We start from the raw sequence: 13,897 nt of genomic DNA, 5'->3' as shown, positions 1-13,897 counted from the left end.
GCAGGGAATCAGCAACTTTCTGGATTTTAACTTTTAACTGAATATCTACTGATGCTAAAAGGTGTGACAATGACTTGTAAATAAATGCAGGTCTTTACTGTCTCAAAATTAGTGCTACTTCACATCCCAGGTCTTTGTGTTCAGGAGATATTTTCTCCAGTTCATGGCTGGTTCATACAGAGAATGTGATAATTTGGCTTTAGGTCAAGGTGAGACCAGCCCTACCGTTGTCTAAAATATCATCAACCGAGCATGTACTTTCTCAATTTATCAATGCAAAAAACCTGACTAAATACATTGTCCCAATACACTGGCAGAAGATTAACAATGATTGAGATGAGATTGAATGCTATCCAACAGCTAGGTTATACAATTCTTGACATCAACCATTTCCTAGGCCATTTGCCTATCCAATTTTCTGCTTCAGCTGCTCAATACTCATTAGCCCATATGATCCCAAGCTGTCATCTCCAAGGAATTACTGGGTTCAACTCCTCTGTCAGCATGGCCCATGCACCCATCGAGCCCCAATTCCTCCTTTGTCATTTACATATCTCTTGATTCTCCCTGTCATGACTAGGTGGAACAAAAATTGAAAAACTATAAGAAAACCACAGAGAGGGAGAAAGTTGTAGAATTGGAGGAGATCGGAACTGTGGGTAAAAGTGGAGCTGTGGCCAAATGGCTGACATCTTTTAATAGGACCTGCCCCAAAATATTGTTTATAGCCATTGGATAATGTTTGTAGGTTGGGATGAATGCATTTCTCATGAGCCGGTATATTAAAGTAAAATAAATACTAATCAGAGCAGTCAGAAACATGTTACAGCAGGTAAACAATTCGAAAATAAATGAAGCACTTTGAGAAAAGTGGAACATTATATTGAAACTCATTGCATAATGGGGGGGGGGGGTAGGTCAGTGATTCTCAAATTGAGGGGTATGACCCTCTCACGGATGGTACTGCTACAAGTTCCAAGGGGCCACTGAATTTTTTGCTAAATTACAGTAACATTATCAAAAGGTTTGCAAGTAATGAGAAAGAAATACACACTAAGCTGCCAAGCTTTTGGACTACTTGCTCCCTCCCCCTGTGGGTCTAATGTTAATGGGTTGTGTGGTAGGGTTATATATTTATATATTATATTTAATGAGCCTGAATATGATGTCACTTTGGAAAGTTAGGGTTAACTATATATTAAATAAAGTAACCAAACTCTGGGAATCCTGCATTATAAACTATTCATATTCTGTAAAAAAAAAAGTTTGTGATTTTCTATGCTATTCATGCCTTTACAATTTTTGCTATAATTGGGATTGACTATATAATGATTAACTGATGGTGGAGCAAGCTATCCCTATTAGGTTAAGAAGCAAAGTTAATCCTGAGTGATGTATAATATGTTACATTGCCTAGAAAATTGTTCTGAACAATATGTATTCCCATGGGATCAAAGGGCCAATGTCAGAGTTAATATAATACTGCCACTCTCTTTTTGTTGCATGTGCAATGAATAGTTTTCAGACTGAAGGAAATTTCCATTGGTACCCCCTTGGAGTTGAACTACCAGTCTTTGATTTATTTCAATGATGTAAACTATGCATAGAGGACAATATTTCAAAGTTTGAAGATGATCCAAGCTTGAAAATGAGTAAATTTCAAAAGGACGTGGACTGAAGCAGGCAGGTATGTAGCAGAACAAGTAATGCAGGTATATGATGCATTAGAAAAAAAGTGATGAGAGATTTTGTAAATTAAGTTATTCCATTTTGAAGGCGTTTTTAAAGAAAAGACCCATTTAATTTTGGAAGATGTCAGAGCAAATTAGTAAGTATGGTTAAAAACGCATATAAGATACATGCTTATAAACAGGTACAGGGTCCCAATTAAGTGTAAATTAAATATGCACATATCACTGACTTGACCAATTCTGGACAACGTAATTTGGAAAAGTCAAAGATCTTGAAAAAAGTGCAGGGAAGCATACCGGGGGTAAGGAACCTCAGTCACCTAGAGAGACTAGGAAAGTCTTCAGAACAGATAGGTTTAATAAAGAAAAAAAATGAATTTAGTAACTGGCTTTAACAACTAGGGGAAAGCATTTTGGGGCTATTCAAATGTGCTACTGAACTAATGTTGGAAACCTGCAATTTTTGCATAGCAGACTACCACTAACAACAAAGTGATAACGATCACAAAATCTATTTTTGTGATGGTGGTGCAGGGATAAATATTGGTTCGGAGCCTGGGTGGAACTCGTAATTTTTTGAAATGCATTCAAGATATTTTTTACCTCCACACAGGAGGGCAGATATCACCTTGGATTAACCTCTCAAACTAAAAATAGCTGTTTTTCCAGTGCAACAGATTCTGGGTACTTACTGGAGTATCAGATTCTTGTACTCCAGCCTCATAGAACCTGAATTTAGCACCCTCCTGTGAAGGTTGTATGGGTTGACCTATTGCTGACAATAAGTGAAGATTTAATGGAGTTCATTATTATAAAAGGACAACACTTTTCAATGTTGAAAATGTTTAAACTTAGTAAATTATTAACTAGAATGCATTTTCCATTTTTAAAAAAATGGTAGAAGTATATTGAATAGTAACTTTAAGAAGGAAAAAATTACTGATAAAGGAATAACTTAGGGTGCATGTGCAAAGAACAGTAGATAAAACTTAAGCAGGTTACAGGAAACAGCAGATTAATTTTTGGACACTCTCTACTATTAAGGTATTTTATAAATAAATTCTATTAAGGTAGACAATGTGATATTTAGATCAGGAAATGATTTAGGAATTATGTAAGAGTGAATTTTATTCAGCATCTCAAATTTTTGGGTAGTGATTTGAATATTCCAGGGAAAGGAATGGAATGTGAGCACCAGGACTGATTGGAGAAAGGTGGTTTAGAAGCGGTTTAGCAAGGTGACTTAGTAGAAGTGGATTGCAGTTTGAGGACTTACTTTAAGGATCTTGTTGCAGCAACTGCATCTCTCCACAATGCAATGCGTCAGAGAAAATGCCTTTCAGCTGAAAAGCAAAGCTGCCCTGCACTCTGAATGATCTGTTCACATGGACTCGGGCTGTAGAGAGCATGGTAAAGGCATGATCTAATCAACATGATAATGTCACACCCAAATACTATCACCCAACAGGATCAAGTAATGAAACACAAACATTTATTGTTTCTTTTGAATTTTGTGTTAATCTAATTCTTCCATGAATTCCATAAAAGTGAATCCTTTTGAGTATCTCAAATTTTTGGCTAGTGATTTGTGAATTCCATAAGGGTGAATTTCCAATATCCAAATCGACATAATACAGTGGTCTCCTATAAGCAATTAATTTGGCATTAACTGTACAGCAGTAGAAGCTACTTTAAAATTATATAAAAATGGCTAAATATAACTAATCTATTTTAACACAGATCCATTTTTGAAAATGCTTCATGAGTTGCATTCCCACAGTAGAATATTTGCTGTTTTGAGCTCTCGTGCTTTCCTTATAAAAATATGAATCATCTGATTTGCCTTAATGCCACAGGAAATTCTGAAGCCGTACAGCATAATACAATGCTGAGTAAACATCCTCATCCGGCACTCTCATTGGCAATGGATATTCTGACATTTGCCAAATCTCCAAGGAAACTATGTGGTTGATAATCAGCATTATTCTCAAGTGCTGGAGCAATCATGCGACTTGTAACCAAGGCTCAACAGGAATGGGGTTTAACTATTTAAGATACATAGCAGTGAATTAAACCACAAAGCTTTCATGCAGTTCCCTGCTGGCCTGCACTGGTGCTCTATTGCCCTGCTTGGTAGGAAAACAATAACAACTTATAAAAATCCTTTAACGTCACTTCGCAGAACTAAAGGGTTCTTTTCCATTTCTGAGACCAGGCAAAGATAATGTTTGCCTTGTCCTAGTCAGTGGACCATAAGTGTTCACAATTTTTCATTCCAAGATTTTCAATATCAAAGATCTTTGGCAAGTTTTCATGGCACCCAAGCAGTGTTCATATTATGCTTAACAGAATGCCAGGGAACTTTGGAATCCTTCAGCAAATTTCTATCAGTCTTTCCTTATTTGTGTTTACTATCATTTTTTTTACTCTAGCAGGGTCACTGTACCCAATTCTGCTCACACATGTGCTTTCTAACTTTCCTTATTTTAATAGATTACTCTAGATAACCCCTGGGTTTCTACCAGCAAGCATTAGGTTCTGGAGGGTTGTCTGTAATAACTTGGCTCATGCACCCCCATTCACACAATAGTGGAGATAACATTTTATCTGTAGATTAGCTTAGTTCAGCTTGCACACATTTGTTATTAACTTCATAAGTTAATGCTTTCCCTATTCAAGATAATACCCATTGAGTCAAGTATGAAAATATTCCTTACATCATTCCATAACAGGCACAAATTTCACCACCGTAGATCATTCTGAGCCATTATATTTCCTGATCAGACCAGTGGTTTTGTTCTAGTTTGGATAATAGATTGAGCTCTGGCTGCATCACCCTCTCATATATTTGCCAATTATGAACAGTATGAGTAAACACTCAACATTTCAGGTAGCAACAGTGAAGAAAGAAATCCAGAGGCAATATTTCAAGTCAATGACCATCAGAGAAAATGGAGAAGACAAAAATCTGTGGACTTTACTTCCAAAATAACATGGATCTCTAATATGGACTAAGAGATATTGGACTATAAACATGTGATGTGAAATACAACTTACCTGGAAGTAGGTACAAGTATACTGAGAAAATACTACTTGAAATTAGTCAAAGTTGTAAGGAAAAATGACAATTTTATCCATAATTGGGAAAGGAATTATATGAATTATACTGAATGAAAGATTTGAACTGGTTGCAGTTCAACAGACCCGAAATGATTGGATCTTACAAAACTATATGTAGCTTCATCAATCCGGCATGTTCTTTTTCTTATTTCAAAAATAAAATGTCATGAATATGTACATAACAAAGTTTTTGTTTGAGAAAGCTGACCAATGTTAAATGATTACAGTCATTTCTCATTAGAGATGTAATGACCTAAAAATTCCATCAAGTAGCATTGTTTATTGAAAATACATTTCGGGCAGAGTGAAACATGATACTGTCCAGTTCTCAGTTGTTTTGCAACACCTTAGAAACTTGGCTGGGTACTTTCTGATGTGAATTGTGCTTGTACCTGTGCTAATAGTGTAGGGCAAGCAGAGATCCCTGCTAAATATTCCCATTACCTAACTCTACCCTTATTCTACAACCACCCATGAGTTACACCATGATTGTTTCACTCCCAAAAACTTCAAATCCCACAATGGACTCAACTATCCAAAACCAAGTTCCTGATTCTCTGATAGAACACATTGAAACTCCAATATCCATCTCCCTCCACTATTCCCAAGCCCCAACAAGGAATGCTGCACCCAATATGTCAAACACAAGTCTCACTTTCTGATCTCCCTCGAAACTCTGATGGGGTATTTGACTACCATCCCCTCTATCCCCACCAATCTATTGGACCTTATCTCTGTATCCGTACTTGCATTTTTCTTTTCTTGAAAGATTAAATGTGGTTCATTTGGTCAGTTTAGAAGTACCTGAGACCATGAGCCTTAGGAGGTGATGACATTTCCTTTCAGAAGCCCACAACATTTTTTGGGGTGCCACAGTGACACTTAGTGCAACACTATACCAAGGGGGTTCTACATTTGGTCTCACCAGTGTAGAAGAGAGCACATCGAGGGCACCAAGTGCAATAGACTAGATTGGAGAGATGCATGAGAGGTTCAGAAGAAGTTGAAGAACAGGCAGTTTTGGTTTCTATCATTACTTTCTGCAGACATGTCTCATTGGATTGTCTAGACGCTGATCCAATAAGATTCATTTTACGCCATCAGTAGAGGCAACTTGATATTCCACTTTATAACTGATTTTGATTTTGAAGAAAAGTGCCAGCAACAAATATTCACTTAGCTGCCTTTCATAGATTCTTCAGGTAAAGTTCTGTAGAATGTTCACCTTATAAGATTATTAAGGGATTGGACACGCTAGAGGCAGGAAAAATGTTCCTGATGTTGGGGGAGTCCAGAATCAGAGACCACAGTTTAAGAATAAGGGGTAGGCCATTTAAAACAGAGTTGAGGAAAAACTTTTTCACCGAGAGAGTTGTGGATCTATGGAATGCTCTGCCTCAGAAGGCAGTGGAGGCCAATTCTCTGGATGCTTTCAAGAAAGAGTTAGAGCTCTTAAATATAGTGGAGTCAAGGGATATGGGGAGAAGGCAGGAACGGGGTGCTGTTTGTGGATGATCAGCCATGATCATATTGAATGGTGGTGCTGGCTTGAAGGGCCGAATGGCCTACTCCTGCACCTATTGTCTATTATCATCTAATACAGCAAAACATTCCAAGGCATGCCAGAGCAAAGGAGGTGACTGGACAACAAAGAAGAATTAAGGGAAAATTAGAGAAGAGCTATGTACTGCAGAGCCCTTTGGATACAGAGTAACTCATCTAAATCCCAGTCATGACCACGATTACATCTGCCAGTATATTCTCTCCTTCTCTACCAATCCCTTAGCTTCATAATTCTCATCGTCATTTCCAGTTCTTTCATCATTTCATCACTTCCTGTCTCAATAACCTTCATATTGTCATTGGGTCACCATCAAATATTGTCTAGATTCATTTCTGTGGAGTGTTTTGTGGTATTTTAACATATAATCTATGTCAAATAAGTGGAAATTGCTCTTCAGTGATGCATGGAACCTGCTATCAAGTGAGGTAGTGGCAACAGATACAATAGCACACTTATGAGGCATTTATAAGGGCAAATGAACAGGCAGAGGATGAAGCGATAGAGACTTTATGGAGGCAGATGGGATCATTTAGACTGGCATCATGGTTGGCACAGACCTCATTGGCTAAAGGGCTTGTTTCTCTGCAGTAATAGACTTGCTATGGTTCAAGCAAGTCTAACCCAAATAAAGTTCTGCTTAAAATCTTGTAGGCTTAATTCTGCACCCCTATCCCAGTCACTGAGATGCACAACTGGGCAGTTACACAGATAGTTCCCTAATAATATGCTACTGAAGTTCATATCTCTGTCTAGTAATGTTCATGTTGCAAAATTGATCTGGCAATCTTCCAAGTGTAACCCTTTTACTGGGCTTGAATGCAAACTTGGCTCGACAGCTAATACGGCTAACAGCGGTGGGAAGGCCACCTTTATAAACGATATATGTCTAGAGTCGGTATGATTTGATGTTCAACTAAACAGGAAAGTTGGGATGTTCCAATTAACAGAACCTCGATTTGAGTGAATGCTGTGTAAATACTGCCCATACACAATTATAAGTTAGCAAGAAATAACAGATTGTACACCACATTTCAGCTTTATCAAACAGTTAATAGGAAAAAGAAAAAGAAAAGGAAAGTGCTCATTGCAGTTAAACCAGTCAAATGTGCACATAACCATTGGAGTTTATACTGGCGTATTCGGGGGTGTATCTCTTACACACTGGACCTATGGTCTGTGTCGAAACACCACATTTTCGAACTCCCCTCGAAGACCATCTCAAGCAAACTGGCTTTCTCTCTCAGGAGTATTGCCCTTCCTCCTTGGAGCCATTGAACTGCACAAAGCACTTCTTGCAATGGGAACTCTCCTTCCAACAGCATTCTGTGGCATCTTCCCTTCTGGCCTGTTCCACAGCTCCTGCCAAAAGACCCCAAACCAGACTACTGTCTGCCACAAAACTCTCTCCACTCCGCTCTTTCTAGAACTTTATCCTGATTGGCTGACACAACATTCCTAAGTTGAACAACATGGCATCTTATCTCTAGCTGAAACCAAAACATTCTACTGACAGGACACACTGCTTTTGCAGAAAACTGCTAAAATAAAATACCTACTTATAACCAAGGCATTACACAAGCAATGAATTACTTGAAAATAAAACACAAAAATAAAAGATAACACTTTTGTAAATGTTCTTGAGGAATACAAAGATACTTAGTCTATTTTCAAGATTGTCAAGAAGGATTATAAAGCAATTGGAAAAATAAGGTTGGATTTAAAAAGATTCATAAGGGAAACAGCACATCCATATGATGGAGATATTGCTTTCATTAAACAAAATATGAAAATATTTGGAGCAATGAACTCAGCAGGTCAGGAAGCATCAATGGAAATGAATAAACCTTTGACATTTTGGGCTCAGACCCTTCTTCAGGACTGGAAAAGAAAGAAGATGCCAGAATAAAGTGGGGGGGGGGGTGGAGTGTAAAAGGAGGACTATTAGAAAGTGATAAGTGTAACCAGGTGGATGGAAAATGAAATGGGCTAGAGAAGAAGAATTTGATGGGAGAGGAAAGTGGATCATGGGAGAAAGGGAAGGGGCGGGGGCACCGGGGATGTAAAAAGGAGAAGAGATGAGAGGCCATAGTGGGGAATAGAAGAAGAGGGCAGGGGGAAGAAAAACAAATTTACCAGAAGGAGAAATTGATGTTCACACCATCAGGTTGGAGGCTACCTAGACGGAGTATGAATAGTTGCTCCTCCTCCCTGAATGTGGCCTCATCGTGGCACAAGAGGAGGCCATTGGCTGATGTGTAGGCAAGGGAATGGGGATAGCATTTAAAATGGTTGGCCTTTAGGAAATTCCGCTTTTCTCATATGGAATGGATGTGCTCCATAAAATTTACATTGAGTCTCAGCAGATACTGCATCCGGAGCAGCGGATACAATAGATGACCCCAACACGTTTGCAGGTGAAGTGTTGCCTGACCTGGAAGGACTGAATAGAGGTGAGGGAGAAGGCGAATAGACAGGCAGAGCATTTCTGTCACTTGCACACCAGGCTATTCACCAAAAGGAGGAATCAATGTTCATGGCATTGGGTTGGATGCTACATAGACAGAATATGAGTGGATTGCTCCTCCACCCTGAGTGTGGCCTTTTTGTGGCAGAAGGGGAGACCATGAAAGGAGATGGCTGAACGAGAATGGGGATCAGAATTAAAACCTCGATTTCTCCTTCTATTAATTTTTTTTCTCCCCCTCCCTCTTCTATTCCCTACTCAGGCATCTTATCTCTTCTCCTCACCTGACTATCACCTCCCCTTGGGGCCCCTCCTTCCTCCTTTTCTCCCATGGTCCACTCTCCGCTCCTGTCAGATTCCTTCTTCTCCAGCCCTTTACCTTCCCCACCCACCTGATTTTATCTACCACCCACTAGCTAGTCGTCCTTCCCCAACCCCACTTTTTTATTCTGGCATCTTCCATCCTCCTTTCCAGTCCAGATGAAGGGTCTCGGCTCGAAATGTCGACTGTTTATTCATTTCCACAGATGTTGCCTGACCTGCTGAGTTCCTCCAGCATTTTGTGTGTGTTGTTCTGGATTTCCAGCTTCTGTAGAATATCTGATGCTTATCAATAGCTACCAGTGTTGGAATCTGACGAGTAAGGAAGCAAATAACCATTAGGGAGAGGTGAAGGGCAAACTGAACCAGTATCAAATGTGTGAGGGGAGAGCCAGTGAGTGAAATGTGTGGGTAGTAGATGGGTAGAACCAGGAGGGGGAGGAGGACAAAAATTAATGATGGAGGAGGGGTGCTGCAAGGAGGGAGTCCAAAAGATGAGAACTGGTGGAGGATCAGAAGGAGGGAGGTTGGGAGGGACATAATGGAGGTGATGGTTACATGAAATTAGAAAATACGATGATTACACTATTAGGTTGCAGACAAGCGGGGCAGAATATGAGGTGTTCTTCCTCTAGTTTTCATTGGACCTCACCCTGGCAGTGAAGGAGACCAGAGATGGAGAGTTAAGTGTAGGAATGGGAAGGGGAATTGAAATGGTTACAGCAGAGGTCTCAGAGTGGCCACTGCGGAGAGTGCAAATATTCGACGAATCAGCCGTCTAGTCTGCACTTGATCTTGCTGATGTAGAGGAGGCTGCATCAGGAGCACTGAATGCAGTAGACAAGGTTGGAGGATAAACACATGAATGTCTTCCTCATTTGTCTGGTGCAATTCATGCACAATTTATGTTCTGAGGTTTGATTAAGCATACATAAGTGTGAAGCTGCAGCAAGCAAGTTTTTCAATATAACTACCCCGCACCATGTTTGGGTATATTAAAATAAACTTGACATGACTTGAAGAGCTATTTAGGCCTGTGGATCATTTTGAAGAATGTGAGAGCACGTGCTGCACCTTTTGTGTTTGTTGTGAAATGCTTCAGAGGTCAAAGTACATGGATAGGAAAGTATGAGTGGATCAGCGTGTCACAGAGGGAGGGGCTTTATAAGTGACAGAAAGGGGAGGAGATCTCGTTGCAGCTAATGGTGGTGACCAAAGATGATGTGCTGGAGGCTAATTGGGTGAAAGATGGGGACCAGGGGAACTCTGTCTCTGTTTTGCCTGGAGGGAGATGAGGTGAGCAGATGTCTGAGAAATGGAGGAAATGTGAGAGGGAGATTCATTGACTGCAGTAGAAGGGGAGCCATGTTATGCGATGTCCTGGAATTGAAGTCCTTATCCCGAGAAGGACATGTAATGGACGTGCATTCTTACAAGAGATGAGGTGGGACGAGGTGTAGTCTAGTAGGGATCAGTTGGTTTATAGTGAACATAAATGGATAGTTTGTCTCCTGAAATGAAACAGAGGGATCCAGAAAGGGGAGAGAAGTGTCAAAAGTGGTCCAAGTGAATTAGAGTGCGTTGGGAGCTAGCAGCAAATGTTATAAACTTGATGAGTTCAACATGGGTGCAGGGAACTCACCATTGCAAACATCGATGTAGCAGGAAAGGTACTGAGTAAAAATAGCACAGGAGGTCTGGATCAGCAAATGTCATGGTTACACCTTTGATCTGTAGCAAGTGAGAAGAATCAAAAGAGGGTAAGAACAGGTTCAGCCGGGCAAATGAGAGTGTTTGGATCTGTTTGCAGAAAGAACCAAAAGGATTTAAGAATTTCCTGATGGGGGATGGATGTGTATAAAGACTGAACAGCCATGTGAGATGTTCTGTATGTAGGTGAGATGTGTCCGAATGAGAGGGAAGGCAGGATAGAGTCATGAAATGAGGAGATAAGTTCAATGGGGCAAGGGCAAGCAGAAACAATGGCCCTATCAGGACAGTCTTATTGTGGATCTTGGGTAAGACATAGACGTGTGGGGTTTGAGCACTATCAGGTTGGAGGCTGTCGAGGGCAAATCTCCTGATAAAATGAGATTATAATGGTATGTGGACAGTGCCCTGATGTTCATTGGTGAGGTCTCAGGTAAAGGTATACGAGGATAGTCAAGAGTTACAGCCTAGCTTTGGTAAGGTAGTGATTAATCCATCAGACTACAACTGTACCACTGTGAATTTCAGCCTGTTTGGGTTGGTGCAAAGTGAATGGAGTTCTGTACATTCCCAAGTGGTAAGGTAAACTACAATGACGGCATTTATTTCAAGTGGAATAGAATATAAAAGCAAGGAGATAATGCTGAGCCTTTATAAGACACTAGACAGGCCACACTTGGAGTATTGTCAATGGTTTTGGGCCCCATATCTCAGAAAGAATGTGTTGTCATTGGAGAGAGTCTAGAGGAGGTTCACAAGGATGATTCTAGGAATGAAGGGGTTAACATATGAGGAGTGTTTGGCAGCTTTGGGCCTGTACTCATTGGAATTTAGAAGAATGTGTGGGGACCTCATTGAAATCTACTAATGTCGACAGGACTAGATAGGGTGGATGTGGAAAGGATGTTTCCTATGGTGGGGGTATCCAGAACTAGAGGGTACTGCCTCAAAATTGAAGGGTGACCTTTTAGAACAGAGGTAAGGAAGGTAGTGAATCTGTGGAATGCTCTGTCACAGACTGTGGTGGAGGCCAAGTCGATGGGTATACTTAATGTGAAAGTTGATCGTTTCCTGATTGGTTAGGGCATCAAAGAATATGGCGAGAAAGCAGGTCTTATGGTCTAAGGTTAGAATGGGTGACGGGAAAGGAGAAATTGTGGTGGTTAATGTCCAAAAGGTAGATATTTAAGTTAACAAAATGAGCTAGTTGAGAAGGTACAGAGCAAAGCATGAATCTGATACCAATCAGTGGGATAAATTATGACAAATAAATTAGAAATTTAAACCTTCAAGTTTGGGAGGAAAATGGTGAAGCGATGTCTCACTAAAGCATATAAAATATTCATGGTATAGATATTAAACGCAACAGTCTGGGGAATGAAATTCTAGGCAAGTGTCTACAAATTAAACCAAAAAGTTGACCAAAGGGCTTAAGTGTAAAATAATGCAAACCCAAAACCCAGCTTTGAACAGGAATATCAGGAAAACCTTCTGAGTGATAAATATTTGAGTTTTTCCAGATGCAACAATGCCAATGGGCAAAAGTGCACACACACAGAAACAATATGGTGCCACTTTGAATATGTTAAATTGAGAGGGAGTCATTCAGAGAAGTGTTTTGATGAGATTTTTCTTTCATGGGAAAATAGTGGATCAAGTTGACTTAAAAGTTCAAACCATTACCCTTTCATGAACTAAATTGCATTCTGACTTGCAAAGTACCTGCGGATACCAAATCTCATCTTTCCTTGTCCAAACTATCACTAAAATACACATAAAGGCTAACAGTGTGAAACAAAAATAAAAATATCTCATCACAGATACTGGGGTTCAATTTACAGGGAGAAGGGAAGTGATTTGCACAGAATGAACTCCCCCTAGTCTTCCTTTCTTTATGCTTGGGAAGAAATGTGTGATAATTGCAGGCTGAGAAGGTTTGAAAAGTCAAGCCGTCATGCCTGCACAATGCTTCCCAGCTGTGCATTTCACAGCCGAAATAAATAAAGCACAAAGTATTTATTTATTAGTCAGGGAACAAATAATCAGCCATTCAAATCACTGACATCCTCTAGGAGGTATTTAGACTTCTAGTGTGAAGATTGCCATAGATATAAATAATCACTTTTCATCTTGCAGGAAGGAAGCTGCTGAAATTTCCCTTTGAAAAGGAATTAAAAGGAACATTTAATCAATAGTTTTTAAAGTGAAATTCTTTTGTTGACTTGGAGAGGGGACAATTTCTTTTTAAATTTGGCTTTTATTGTATGTGCAATAGCTTTAATAATGAATTAATGAACCTAAGCATGCCTAAATCCCTTCCAGATAACTCAGTTTTAATTTTACTATTCAACCAAATTTCTTACATAAATTTTAATATATTTCCCACCAACTTCTGATGTAATTCTGATAGCCAAAATCCCAATACCACATTCTGTATGTAGCTTTAAGTTTTTATAACAGTTTTACAATATCTGCAGCTGAAAATCAGTGTTCCCCTGACCTTCCCTTCTTGAAGTCCACAATCAATTCCTTGGTCTTACTGACATTGACTGCCAGACTGGGAATGTGCTATAGATCTGGCTGAGCCTAGTCAATCTGTGTCAGAACAATACTAAACTGGTAGTTATACAACACATAAAAAAAACAGATACATTCTGCCTGTAAAAAGTAAGACAAATCCATACTTAATTACTGCCCAGGAGTCCAGTCTTGTTATCACTCAATTGGTGCATTATTTTGAGAGCACTAACAAGCTACACAGCTCTCCAATAGATCTGTGTACTAATTCCCCTTTTGGGTTATTGATGGACTAGCTGGTTCCTATTCTTGATTTAACCTTGGTTCAAAAATGTACAAGAGAACTAAATAAGATGAAGGCGACTGTTCTTATCTGATTGTGTCATTGAAGTACCATACACAAGTTGAAATCTATGGAAGTTGAGGAGGGAACTTACCATAGGGTGTTGTTATGAAATGATTGTATGGTAGTTGTTGGAAGCTAATTTCTGGAATACTGCTGCATGAGTC

Source organism: Hemitrygon akajei, chromosome 9 (genome assembly GCF_048418815.1).
Source record: "Hemitrygon akajei chromosome 9, sHemAka1.3, whole genome shotgun sequence".
In the NCBI taxonomy this organism is placed as follows: domain Eukaryota; kingdom Metazoa; phylum Chordata; class Chondrichthyes; order Myliobatiformes; family Dasyatidae; genus Hemitrygon; species Hemitrygon akajei.
This window is presented reverse-complemented; position numbering follows the sequence as displayed.